The sequence below is a fragment of the Propithecus coquereli genome, unplaced genomic scaffold (assembly GCF_000956105.1).
Source record: "Propithecus coquereli isolate 6110/MARCELLA unplaced genomic scaffold, Pcoq_1.0 Scaffold304, whole genome shotgun sequence".
Taxonomy (NCBI): Eukaryota; Metazoa; Chordata; class Mammalia; order Primates; family Indriidae; genus Propithecus; species Propithecus coquereli.
In genome coordinates, this window is record NW_012148664.1 from 1,320,111 (window position 1) to 1,332,298 (window position 12,188).

Consider the following 12,188-nt stretch of genomic DNA (forward strand, 5'->3'; position numbering starts at 1 on the left):
CTGAGACTCAAAGAACATAGGATGTGGATTAGTTCCTAAACGTGTCTCCTCTCCTTATGGCAAAGGTATAGGTATGTGCTGCTGTGTCCTGGTCCTCACTCTAAGGCAGACACTGCCACCCCTGAGAAGTGACAAGCTCGAAAGCTGGGACCACTGGTTTGGTCCAATAAATAATCTCTCATTTTCAACTTCTGATTTTGATTAACCAAATATAAAAAGAAAAAATGTTAAAGGAGAAACACATATCAGGTTTCATCCTGTTTTTCCAAAAGTACAGCACTTCCCTAGGATGCAAGAAGCTCTTAGATGATCAGTCAGAGAAACACACAAATTCAGAGACAAATAAAACAGAATAATTCATGGCCATAATGCAAGTACTTAAACATTCATTTTAAAGGATATTAGTCTTACTGTTTCCCTCTAAAAAAAGTCAATCAAACAAAAATTTGAAGGACAAACTTGCTTTCTATTATCTGTTCTTATACTCATGCAATTGTTCTAGAAAGGAAAGTTCTGACTGAATCAGGCACGATGGCTTTATATAGGATGAATGGGTTGACTAATGGGTTCAATGTAAAAAAAATCCCGTATGTACAAATTACTTGAATTTTAGTTCTTCTTACCCATTGCAAAACTTTGTTGGAATGTATTAGCATTATACCTTCAGCTCTAACTTTAACACAGGTAGTTTTTGTTTTGTTTTGTCTTGTTTTAAATATGTATGGGAGGGTGAGTGAGTGAGTGAATGAGAAAAAGAAAGAAAAAAATATGTATGAAAGCCAAATGACAGCTCAAGTCTTGTACCCAGTGCCTCTCACTCTGTCCATCCTTAAAATCCTGGGTGTGAACTGTGGGGTGGGGGTGGGGGGAGTGGGGGGGGTGTTTCCTCCTCCACCACTTCCCCCTGGCCTGAGTCAGCATAAGGTCAGCTTCAAGTTCTCTGTGCACCTTCAACCTCATACGTGTTTTCCCGCACACTAGAAGAAGTAAACTCTCAAGATACCGTGGAAGCAGAATTCCACAGTAAAGGGATCAATGAAAGAGTCCACACACTTGCAACTGGCTAAAGCCACTCTGCCCACTTCGAATCCTACAGGTTAAGGAGACTTAGTTGAAGACCTTGGTAAAGTTTCCCTGTTTGGACCCAGTGGTGTAAATTTGTCCTGAGGTGCCTTTTATCACCGATCTGTAAGAACATGTGGAACCAGAGTTGGGGAGGTGAGGCTGTAGTCAGAGCCAGAGCTAATCAAACAATTCCACTGGCGCTTCCATGAGCCAAACTGTTTTTGCAAGATTCTTCCATGAGAGGCAAAAGAAGGTTATGATGGCCCGAGAATTAGGGCAACTGCTCCGGGGACATTGCACAAGAGTCCCTTCACTTTTTTTGTGTGTTACCATAACTGCAGGTGAGGACATTAACCCCTGTCACCTCAGTCTGGAGTATGACTTGTCTATCAACCACCTTGCCTGTCCTCACAGGTAGATTCCAGCTTTTATTAACCTGATTTTTCTCTAAGAATCAGTGCCCCAAAGAGCTGGGTTGCTGCAGGCTTGCCCGACCTGCTCGGGAATCCCTCAACAGACTGTGACAGCGATGACAACCATCTAGAGGGGCTCCTAGCAACTGACATGTACAAAGTAATACTTTCTTAAGTCCCTGGAAGGAAGGCACCTGGACAGGTGTTTCATTTGCAAATGACATGAAAATGATCGGTTCCAACACCGGATGCATCAGGCTGTACCTCAGGCCTCCTCTCCTAACAGACTCTCCGGCAGCTACTCCAGGCCAGGAAGAATATGTGTCACCAAGGTTGGTCAGGGGGAAAAAAGAACCAGAAGATACAGACACATGTCTGAACCAGCAGAGCAGGACATAGGATCGGGATACTAGTTGCAAGACAGGAACATGAGCACGGGAGAGCTGGTCCCTGGGCCACTAGAAATGCTCAAATACTTTGCTTCCATACAGATGCCTCTGAGCTCAGAGATCAATTTTCCCTGATGAGGGACAGGGCCATGCCTGAGGATAGAATTCAGCATTCACGTTCAAGGCTAAAACAGGGCAAACTCTAACACGCCAGGAGAACTGCAGAGCATTTGGAGAGTTTTGCATAATGCTTTCTCTGTTCCACTAGTGACAAGTAACACACCTTCTCAAGCTGGCCAAGGTTAGGCACCCATGGCGATTGTTCTTGTGAAAACTATAGACCCGTACAGAAATAACCCCATGACCTTCACAATTTCAGGCAGCTGAGCTACTGACTTTCTGGCTGTGCCTTTTACAGAAAGCAAATCGTTTTTGTATTGGGGCCAAGACATTTTCCCCTCCATTCTCTCCTCTCTCCTTTTTGTTTTTGTTTTTTTTTTTTTCTGCTAAGAAAAGACAGAAAAATGAGACGCATATACAGCCCACAAGGAACACTGAAGACTGCCGAAGTGCATTAGGCAAGCATTCACAACCAGGCTAGAATTTTTTTTAAGACTCAGCCATCTCCCTCCCTTCAACAATTCTTTATTCCCTCCCAAAAGGTCTGACTGATAGAGTATGGACAGAGTGGACACCTTTCCCCTTTGTACTCAGACCCTGGGGCCCTTATTCAACAGCCTTTAAAGTTACTCGTGCCCTGTGAGCCTGCCCCCTTCATCCAAAGCATCTCTGAGATAAACATTTGAGAATGAGGCTGCGTGTTCTAGGAAAGAGACAAGTTAAAATGACACAGCCCCTGCCATCTAAAAACACACCATTGGCCTAAGAATGCGTGCACCTAGCTGTGCCACTGGGGCGAGTCACTCGACTGCTCTGGGCCTGAGGTTTCTCCTCTGAGGTCCCTGATAACTCTGACATTCTATGTTGCTAACAATGCCTGGTGGCGCTTCTCTTCCCACTAACTTTTCCCTAAATATGCCAATTTTACTTCTGCGGTAAATCCTCCAGCTGTCTTCACTTTAGCTTTGGCTCCTGGACAACTCGCCGAATGAACAATTTCCTCTTCTCCTCTTCCTCCAGCCCTGAGCCCTAACTTTCTCCTCTGCGGGACCGTGGGTCTCCCGGGGAGGCCGGGCCACGGAGCCCAGAGGCTCCGACACCTTCCAACGACACCTTCCAACAACTCCAACCACTCTCGGGGAGTTCCCAAGTCCAGTCTTTCCTTCGTTGACGCCTCTTCTTAAGAAAACAATAGCACCACGGGCCCCCAGTCTTCTATTACGTTGTTCTAGGTCTCCACTTGTCTTCTCCAGCTACTGTCCCTTCCACACCACTTTCTCTCAAAGGGCTGCATGAACAGGGCGCCCGGGGCAAGCCAGTGCGTCAGGGCTGGAGGATCCCATAAGTCACTCCTCGACCCTGTCCCCTCAGTCCCCGCCATCCCGCCCCCAACCTCCCTGCGAGAGCCCGGTCGCCCTCGCGGTGCACCCACCTTCCGGGCCACGGAGGAGCCCCCGCCCCAGCTCGCTCGCTGCATCAGAGCCACCGCCTACGTGAGCGTCGGGGTGTCCGGGAGGCAAGGTCTGGGCTCGGTTCCCGGAGATGTGACCGGCAGGGGGAGGGAGACGAGGAAGAGGAGGAGCCCAAGATATCGCACCGGGGCGGGGCGCCCGGGCGGGCCCCCGGCCACAGCGCGCTTCACGAGCACCCCCGCGCGGCCGCCTCGCCCCCCAGCCCGGGACGGCTCTGCCAGGGGCCTGGGGGTCCCCTTATGTCCCGTCGCTTTTGGCGACCGGAGAGACTACCAAGTGCGTTTCCTTGCGTTTTACCGGGAAACTGAGGCTCGTTGCTGCAGACCCCATCGCCCAACTCCAGAGACATTCTCCAGAAGTGCCAGCTCCCAGGCTGGACACTTGTGCCACCTCTGAGCCCAGGACAAGCGGGGGCAAGGGTAGAGTATCAACAGTCTCAGCCCTAGCCCGGGGCCACCTCTCGCGGCCGGGCCCCGCAGCCCGGTGGCACACGTGGGTCGGGCCCGGCTCATCCCAGCTGTGGTCCCGGGTCGTCCTCTCCACGTGGAAGCAATAGCGTACTTGGGCCGGGCTAGAGGACTCCACCCCCGGCGTGTCACTGCGAGTCGGACGGCGAAAGTGTAGGTGTCCCTGGCGCTGCACCTCCCACGCGAGGCTCGAGGGGGTACGTACCGGGTGCAGCTCCTGAGTTCCGCGGCAGCATCCGCGCAGGGGGACAGGGCAGCGTCCGCGACGGCAGCAGTGGGGCTGGGCTCAGGTCGCGACCCCCGCGGGCGGCCGCCTCCGTGCGTGGGCGACAGCGGCCCGCTCTCCTCCTCGCTCCGGCCTGTCACCAGGACTAGCGCTGCCTGCGGCCGCGCTGCCCCCTTTAACTTTCCGGCCACCTCTCCGGCCGCGGGGTCCCATCCCAGACCCCCCTTCACGTGAACTCGCCCCCCGGCCAATGGGCGCGCCCGGGACGCGAGCCGCTGACCAATGGGCGCGCAGCCCGGCCCCGAGCGCACCGCTCCGCCACGTGATCGGCAGGGCGCCCGGAGTGACAGGCGGGAGGCCAGGGTCTGGGAAGGGGGCGGTGGGTCACCGTTTCATCAGGAGCCCGAGGCCAGGCGCCAGGGGGCAGAGGCAGTTCCCTACAGAAGAGCGTCCCCTTGCAGGGAGAGGGCTTTTTATAAAGTCGGTATTGGAGCAGAGGACCAATACCCATGGCACTCACTGAGTGCCCCAGATAACTTGAGAGTTGCTCAGGTAGGTATGTTTGAGAGATTAACTGATTTGAATCCGTTATAATAATTGCTGAAATCTACAGGGCCTCTGTGACAACTCTGGTGCACCTTGAGGTCTATAGGGAATGATGACCTTAAAAAAACCCAAACCAAAAAAAAAAAAAAGAAGAAGAAGAAGAAGAAGAAAATGACTTTAGTAGAGTTTGGATCAGAGGCTCCTCCTCCCAGGAGATCAATCTGTATGTAAATTGATCAGAGCCAGCCACCTTAGGGATAAGGCTCCCAGTTTTCTAGTTTTAATGACCAGTAAACTTTTAGAAAGAATATTGAAAACAGATATAGGATTGCCAACTTTTTAAAGTGCCAAGTAAAGACATTGAATTTAAAGAAACCCTACCATCTTCTATTACCATCCTTTTATTTATTTATTTATGTGTTTGTTTGTTTGTTTTTAACTACTCTTTAACAGCAGTAACAACAAAATGCAGGATGGGCATAACCTCAGAGAAAGGCCAGTCTGTCACATTGGATGTATTTGTCTTTATGAGAATTCATCATGTTGAATATGGCATTTGGGAATTTCTGCTCTAAGGGACGTAAGATCGGCTTCCAGTTGTACTAGGAATGCAAGACTTAACACTAATTGGTCACAGAATCCCATGTAAGCCTTCAGCTCTAGAGAGCTTCCCCAGCACAGTCTTCCCCTCTGAAGGATGAAGGCTGTTCATTAGTCCTCTTCCTTCTTCTGCTAGATGGGCAGATCTGATAAAGGACCACCTGGGAAATCATACGGTGGTAGGCGGTTGGCAAATAGCAATTCTATGCAATATTCCCTGTGCCAACTTTATACCCCCTTTCGTTAGCCCAATGAGTAGGTTGGAAATTTTTAAGCCAGGTGCTGGCTCAGTTTTTCTCGAGCGTGATGAGCGTGCTCAAAGACCAAGAGCCAATAGATATTGCAAAATGTATGCAAGCAAACGGTGATCTGAACCACACTGGGAAGGAGTTGGGACAGTAAATACAACTTTAGGGCATTCAGGTTTGGAAGCGTTTTTCCTACATAGATCTAGGAAACCACGGGCAGTAATTTCCCCTGTGGTTTAGGTGACTATTTCAGACCAGGAGAGTGGGGCTAAACTTAGCTGTGGCATACCACAGCCTTGGTAGGTAAGAGTGTGGCATCTGTGAGTTTGAAAAGAGCACAGTCTTCTTTGCAATCAGAATTGAGCTGGGGTGCAAGCTTGCGGGGGGTAGGGGGGGACTGTCCCAGCAGGGGACACAACAGTCCAGAGCCCCAGAAGCTGAGAGCTGGACCCATGATCAGATATCATCTTCCTTCACCTTCTCATTTTATGGCAAAAAAGGACGAAAGTGAAAATGAAAAATTTCAACCCTTTACTCAATGCACACCACGTTCCTTTTATAATATCTGGCATTGGATTTTAGCCTTAATTTTATTTAATACCCTCCCCTATAAACCGGAAAACAGTAGTAGCTAAGCAGAGCTAATTATTTTTCTTCCATAAACTGTCCTTTTCTTATGGCTATCAGTGATAACACTGTCTTCTTCCCTGCACTTAGGCTCATCTGTGGCTCCTTCAGTGCTCTCTTATTCATTCATTCATTCATTCAATACATTGAGTAACCACCATAAGCCTGAATGTTGGAAATGGAAAAATGAGTGAAATATAATCTTACCCCAGGAAGCTCATAGGCTAATAAATAATGATTTGGGATAAATGTATGGAAGGTAAGTCTCTGTGTTGCGGGAGTTAAGAGGATGATTCTGTGTGTTTAGCATCAGGAGTGGCTGTGGAATGGGGGAGGTCAGAGGACGCTCCCAGAGTGACCATTGAGCAGGGTACTGGAGGGAGGAGTCAGAGTCGAGGGGGGATGGGAGGGAACATGGCAGAAATTGGCAAAGACTACGGAGTTCTATAGATTCCCCGAAGAATTGCCACTCTACTGATTAAAACTTAGGTCCCTTTCTGGCTTAAATATCAGACAATGTTCCTTTATATTTGTGTTAACATTAGCTTTCTGCTCATCCAGAAAGTCTTTTCAAATACTGCAAATATTTTATCTCTTTCTCAACTTAGTGCAAAACAGCTCAAACCTAGGTCGTCCTATTCTCATGCAACATTCTGGAAGAGAAATTGTTATTTTTTTTTTTTTTTGAGTTTTAATGTTGCTTCTCTTAGAATGAAAATTATTGCAGAATTAATCTAAATAAAAATAACCAGCATCAGAAGTCAGACTAAAGAAGAGAACATTCTTCTGCTTGATCAGAATAGAAAGTGGGAAAGACTGTTTCCAAACTGCCTAAGTCAATTTATATTTAGACGAGTGGAGTTGTTTGCACCTGTCAGAGCCGCAGACATGTTCTGGCGCATTATGTTACCTGGGGCCCGGCTGCCCCTCTTTCGGATTCGAATGACATTGACTTGCGAGGTCATGTTTTATGGGGACAGGCAGATGAATATGTACAAAGGAACTCTATAAGTCTCTGTGTATGGAGAATGCGTCCTTAGCATATGAGACGATCTTGAGTAGTTTACACGCCAAATCTTCTAGAGCCCATGGGCCTTTTTTTTTTTTTTTTTTCTCACTGTTTAGGCTTTTGAGTTCCTGGGTGAGGTTGGTAGAGAGATGACTCTTTTAAAAAGCTAAGCGACTACAGAGCTGCTTTCATTCCACACCTTTATACTTTGTGCAGGGCTTTGTATGAGCCTTATATCATTTCTTTAATTTGTATTTTTATTATTTTTTATGATTACAGTTGACCCTTGAACAACTAGGGGTCTGGGGTGCCAATCCTCTGTACAGTGAAAAAAAATCCCTGTGTAACTTTTGACTCTCCCCAGACTTACCTACTAATAGCCTACTGTTGACTGAAAGCCTTACTGAAAACATGAACAGTTGATTAACACATATTTTGTAGGTTGTATGTATTATATACTATTTTCTCCCAATAGAGTAAGCTAGCGAAAAGAAAATGTGATTAAGAAAATCATAAGGAATGAGAATATATTTGCTATTCATTAAGAGGAAGTGGATCACCCTGAAGGTCTTCATGGTCATTGTCTTCACTTTGAGTAGGCTGAGGAGGAGGAAGGAGGGAAGGGGTTGGTCTTATGTCGGGAGTGGGGGGGCAGAGGTGGAAGAAAATTCGAGTATAAGTGGAGCTGGGCAGTCCAAGCCCATGTTGTTCAAGGGCCAGCTGTATAAAACTAACACAAGGTCATTATAGACATTGTGGAAAATACAGAAAAATACAAAGTTGAAAATAGAATCCCCAACACCCAGTAGTAACTACCAATATAATTCACTGTATTTTTTTTCAGTATTTATTTTGTGCATAAACCTTATATTATCAGGATCATAGTATATATATATATAGGTTAATATCTTAATTTTTATTCATGACTGTTTCTCATTTTAAGCATATTAGTATTATAGTTTTTCTGACACGCTTTTTTTTTTTTTTTGTGAGACAGAGTCTCACTCTGTCACCTGGGCTGGAGTGCCGTGGTGTCATCACAGCTCACAGCAACGTCAAACTCCTGGGCCAGAGTGATCCTCCTGCCTCAGCCTCCCAAGTAGCTGGAACTATAGGCGCATACCACCAGGCCCAGCTAATTTTTCTATATTTTGTAGAGAGACAGGGTCTCGCTCTTACTCAGTCTGGTCTTGAACTCCTGGCCTCAAATGATTCTCCCACCTCGGCCTCCCAGAGGCCGGATTACAGGCGTGAGCCATTGTGCCCGGCCCCAAATTGTTTTTAGAAAAGTTGGTATTGATTTTTCATTTCTGCTACTGGGGAAAATTAAGTTAAATAGTCCTAATAAGGTCTTCGTGTGTGGACTTTGGGCACATTATTTGTCATCTTGCAAAAAAGCCATATTATAATTTTTACTAATGAATAATCATATACTTCGTGCCTGGGTGAAAATAGCTGCACACTTGATCTTTTGCTTTAGCTTTCAATCTCGAAGTACACAGGCAATTTGTGTTATGAATGGGGACTTCACAACACGTATTATTGACTTAAATGGTATTAAGTGGTGGCTGACCATCAAGAAGGTGAAGAGAAGCTGGAGACTGGGGAATACCACCTTGCCACAGGCTTCAAAAGCATTAGGCAGAACCCAGTATATATTTATATTCTTTGCTCATTCACCCTCTGTTCCTGACTAGTGTGGTCACAAATTATATTTAAACATGTAACTCTATAGACATACAATGCAACATAGAGCAAAACTGCATCCAGAATTTCATGACAAGTGGCATGCGTTTCTGGGAGGAGAAAAATATGTTGAGCTGCCTTTAGGATTGTGACCGACTCCTTGGCTATTGCATGCCTGGTACCTTAGGTCTGGGACGTTTCTGTTGCAAGCCTCTGAAGTCCAGCGACTTGCAGACTGCAAGCGACTCAGGGTTTGTATAAGCAATTGTATTTCAGCCGGTTCTATCCTTATATTTACAAAACTGCCTAGAGTGTACTTAGGAACACGCAATGATATCTATTTATATTAAGAAAACAATGACACACTTGAGGAGTAAAGGAAAGCAAACTAAGTTTTTATGTACAGTGATTCCTAAATGAACGCCACTATATTTTCCAGCAGTCTTTAATTTTCTGTCACTCCTCTTTTTCTTTGAAATCTTGAGTCAGAAGCTAACTGACTTCATGGTTTTCTTCGGCATCATTGGATACCCTCTAGAGAATTACGACTTAAAGACGGCATTCTTCCTTCTCGAAATCCATGTTAAAAATTTCTCCACGCAGAGCCACGGGCTGTTTTGGTGTTCGAAGTGAGCAGTTCAAAGTGGAAGTCACATGTGTTGAGAATATTTCTCTGCTGTCCCTTGCCCTGCTTGTGTGCCCGAGGGGACACACATCTCAGAGGGCAGCAGGGGAAGCCATCGTCTAGTGAGGTTATTATTTCTGTACGTATAATAAAAACGCAGAGGACAATAGTGCATTTGTTATAAAGGCTACTCAAGTTTATTACAAAATTATGCTTCACCAGAAACAACAACCCGATAACTAACTGTGAGTATGAGTCTTACTTGGTATATAGCCAGGGCTATAAAATACACAAAGCCAAACTTGGCCATTGTTTCCGTTTAAACCTTAGAGATTGCTGTAACGATATATTCAGCCTTAACAAAGATGGTTGGCATCATTCCCGTTTTCCTCCTGCTAATTCCTTGGTCACCTTCAAATGCAAAGTTCCCCCAAATGCAGGGTCCTTTGTCTCCTTTTATTTTTCTTGTGGCCGAAAAGTATGGTAATTTATCCTTTCTTCCTCAATTTTGACCCTCGTGCTTTTTCCTTCCCTCCTCCTTTTTTTGGTATTGCTCCGTAGTTTATAAAGTCTAGAAATTTTTCTCTCGGAAGATTAGTAAATGAGTAATTTCTCTTTCTCACCTTTCTTTCTTAGAAATTGTCATTATTCATCAACATTTAGGAACAATCCCAAGACATGGTTTATAAGAAAAAGAAACCTATTACAAAATATATGAGGAAGTTTCTGACTTAACTTCCTGCTGAAATTCCTGGGAAGACAGAGACGAAGGTGAAGGCTCATGTAACCCTTGTATCCTGGAAACGTAGTGGTTCGGAGCTTGGACATCTTGTAGTCCTGGATGAGAACGTTGACTCTGCTGCAGTAGGAAGCTGTGGACCTTGGGAAAATGACCTACCAACCTTGTGCCTCTGTTTCCTGATCTGTAAAATGGGGACTCCAATGCCTGCCTGGGGGGATTAATCTGAGGATTTCCTACAACAGTATTTATGTATAACCAGGATGACTGGCTTCACAAAACCTACGTGCAACAAAAAGTGCATTTCTTGATTACTCTGAATGTTACATATAATACAACAAAGTCTGTATCTGAACTCTCCCCTTTCCGAGGCCTGCAAGAAGCTTAATATCAGTTGGCTTATGCAGCTCACAAAAGCTGGGAACAGGCCCTTTGTTCCTTGTCTCTGTGGTCACTGCCCTCAGCACTGCTTCTTCTGTAGAGCAGCCACTGTGGAGATTGAGTCGTCACCACCCTTTGGAGCTGCTGCTTGAGGTGGGCTTTGGTGACAACTGCTTAGCAGTCCTGATATGAAGTTCACGCACCCCCATAGTGAAGCCCCTTCTAGAATGTCGCACTTGGGCAGGGTGTCAGTTTCTATCACCTGGCAGAAACTTCATTCCCACAGCTCCCAGATCCTGGGGATTCACCCCCTTTCTGGGCTGGATCTTTCTGTCAACCCATAGAAACACCGGGCTCCATCCCCTCCTACTCTTGGACAATCATGGCTCCTTCCTGGGAGGACCCAGAATTCCCAAACAAGGCTTGTATGGAGGCAATTTCTTTAGAGGTTCCTGGAACACGAAGGAGCTGTCAGCACTTCTCTGGGGCTAAAGAGCCAAGACCTTAGAAAACAAAGACCTGTCTTTCCCTCCAGTGGAAAGTGTTGGAATGTATGAGAATGCAACACAATCCACATGTTGACATATTTGGAAACTATTAAGCACACGGCAAATATTCCAAAGGCATCATTAGTTTGCCAAATACCCCTCAATCGAGAGTAGGTGAGCTGACCTCTGAAACAGGTTTACTACAGGAAACAAAAAAAGAAAATTTAGGTCAGTGTTGTGGCTCACACCTATAATCCCAGTGTTAGGGTGGAAAGCCTAGTAGGTGCTCATGGCACAGCTAGAGAAAGATTTCTCATGCAGAGATTAAGATATAAAAGTAAAAAACATATTATTTTATCTTCTTGGGGGGCGGGAAAGAGAGCAGGGAGAAGGCGTGGCATCCCAAAGAAAGAGAAGGGATGCCAGCAATGAGGCCAAGTGGCTTGCTGATTTTGTGGGGACAAAGAGAAAGGAAAAAAAAAATAGTGATTGTTGTCAGTTGAAACAGAAATGGCTGTGGAGTAATTAGCAGGCAGTTTCCAGATATCAAATTGTCCACCTTTCTTGTTTTCTCTGTTCCTGGTGACTTGATTATCTCTGAGATGTAGTCAGGCTTATCACAGGAGATGTGATTTTGTCCCTGAGATATGGTTTTGGGCAGGAAACTAAGGCCTGGAGTTTGTCCCCCTGCTGTTCCCTGGGAACTTCTCAGGAACACTTTGAGCCTATAAAACAAATTTGAAAAGCAGTTTCTGGAAAATGTAAAGAGACAGATTTGCATTTTCAGCCCTTTTCAGATGTTCGTGAAAAACAGAGTCCCTTCAGGGAGCCTGCTAGCCAGGGAGAGCAGAGAGTAGGGAGAGCTCAGGATTGGTCTTTAGATGTTACTGGGGAAATTGTAGGATTTGGTATTTTCCTGTTATTTTTGCAAGGCCACCTCTTTCACTAGCACTGTGGGAGGCGGAGGCTGGAAGATTGTTTGAGCTCAGGAGTTCAAGATCAGCCTGAGCAACGGCAGCTGGAGAAAGATTTCTAGTCTCTACAAAAAATAGGAAAAACTAGCCAGGTGTAGGGGCACGCACCTGTA

General features: G+C 45.9%; 1 protein-coding gene across 1 annotated transcript in view; it reads right to left on the reverse strand.

Moving 5' to 3' along the window:
- PPP1R3B (protein phosphatase 1, regulatory subunit 3B) overlaps positions 1–3,514 on the reverse strand; it is an 8,815-nt gene extending 5,301 nt beyond the window's left edge. The window contains exon 1 of the mRNA XM_012649835.1: positions 3,420–3,514. The gene's annotated coding sequence lies outside the window, so the exon portion shown is untranslated. The remainder of the gene's footprint in view (positions 1–3,419) is intronic.
- Positions 3,515–12,188: the final 8,674 nt, after the last annotated feature.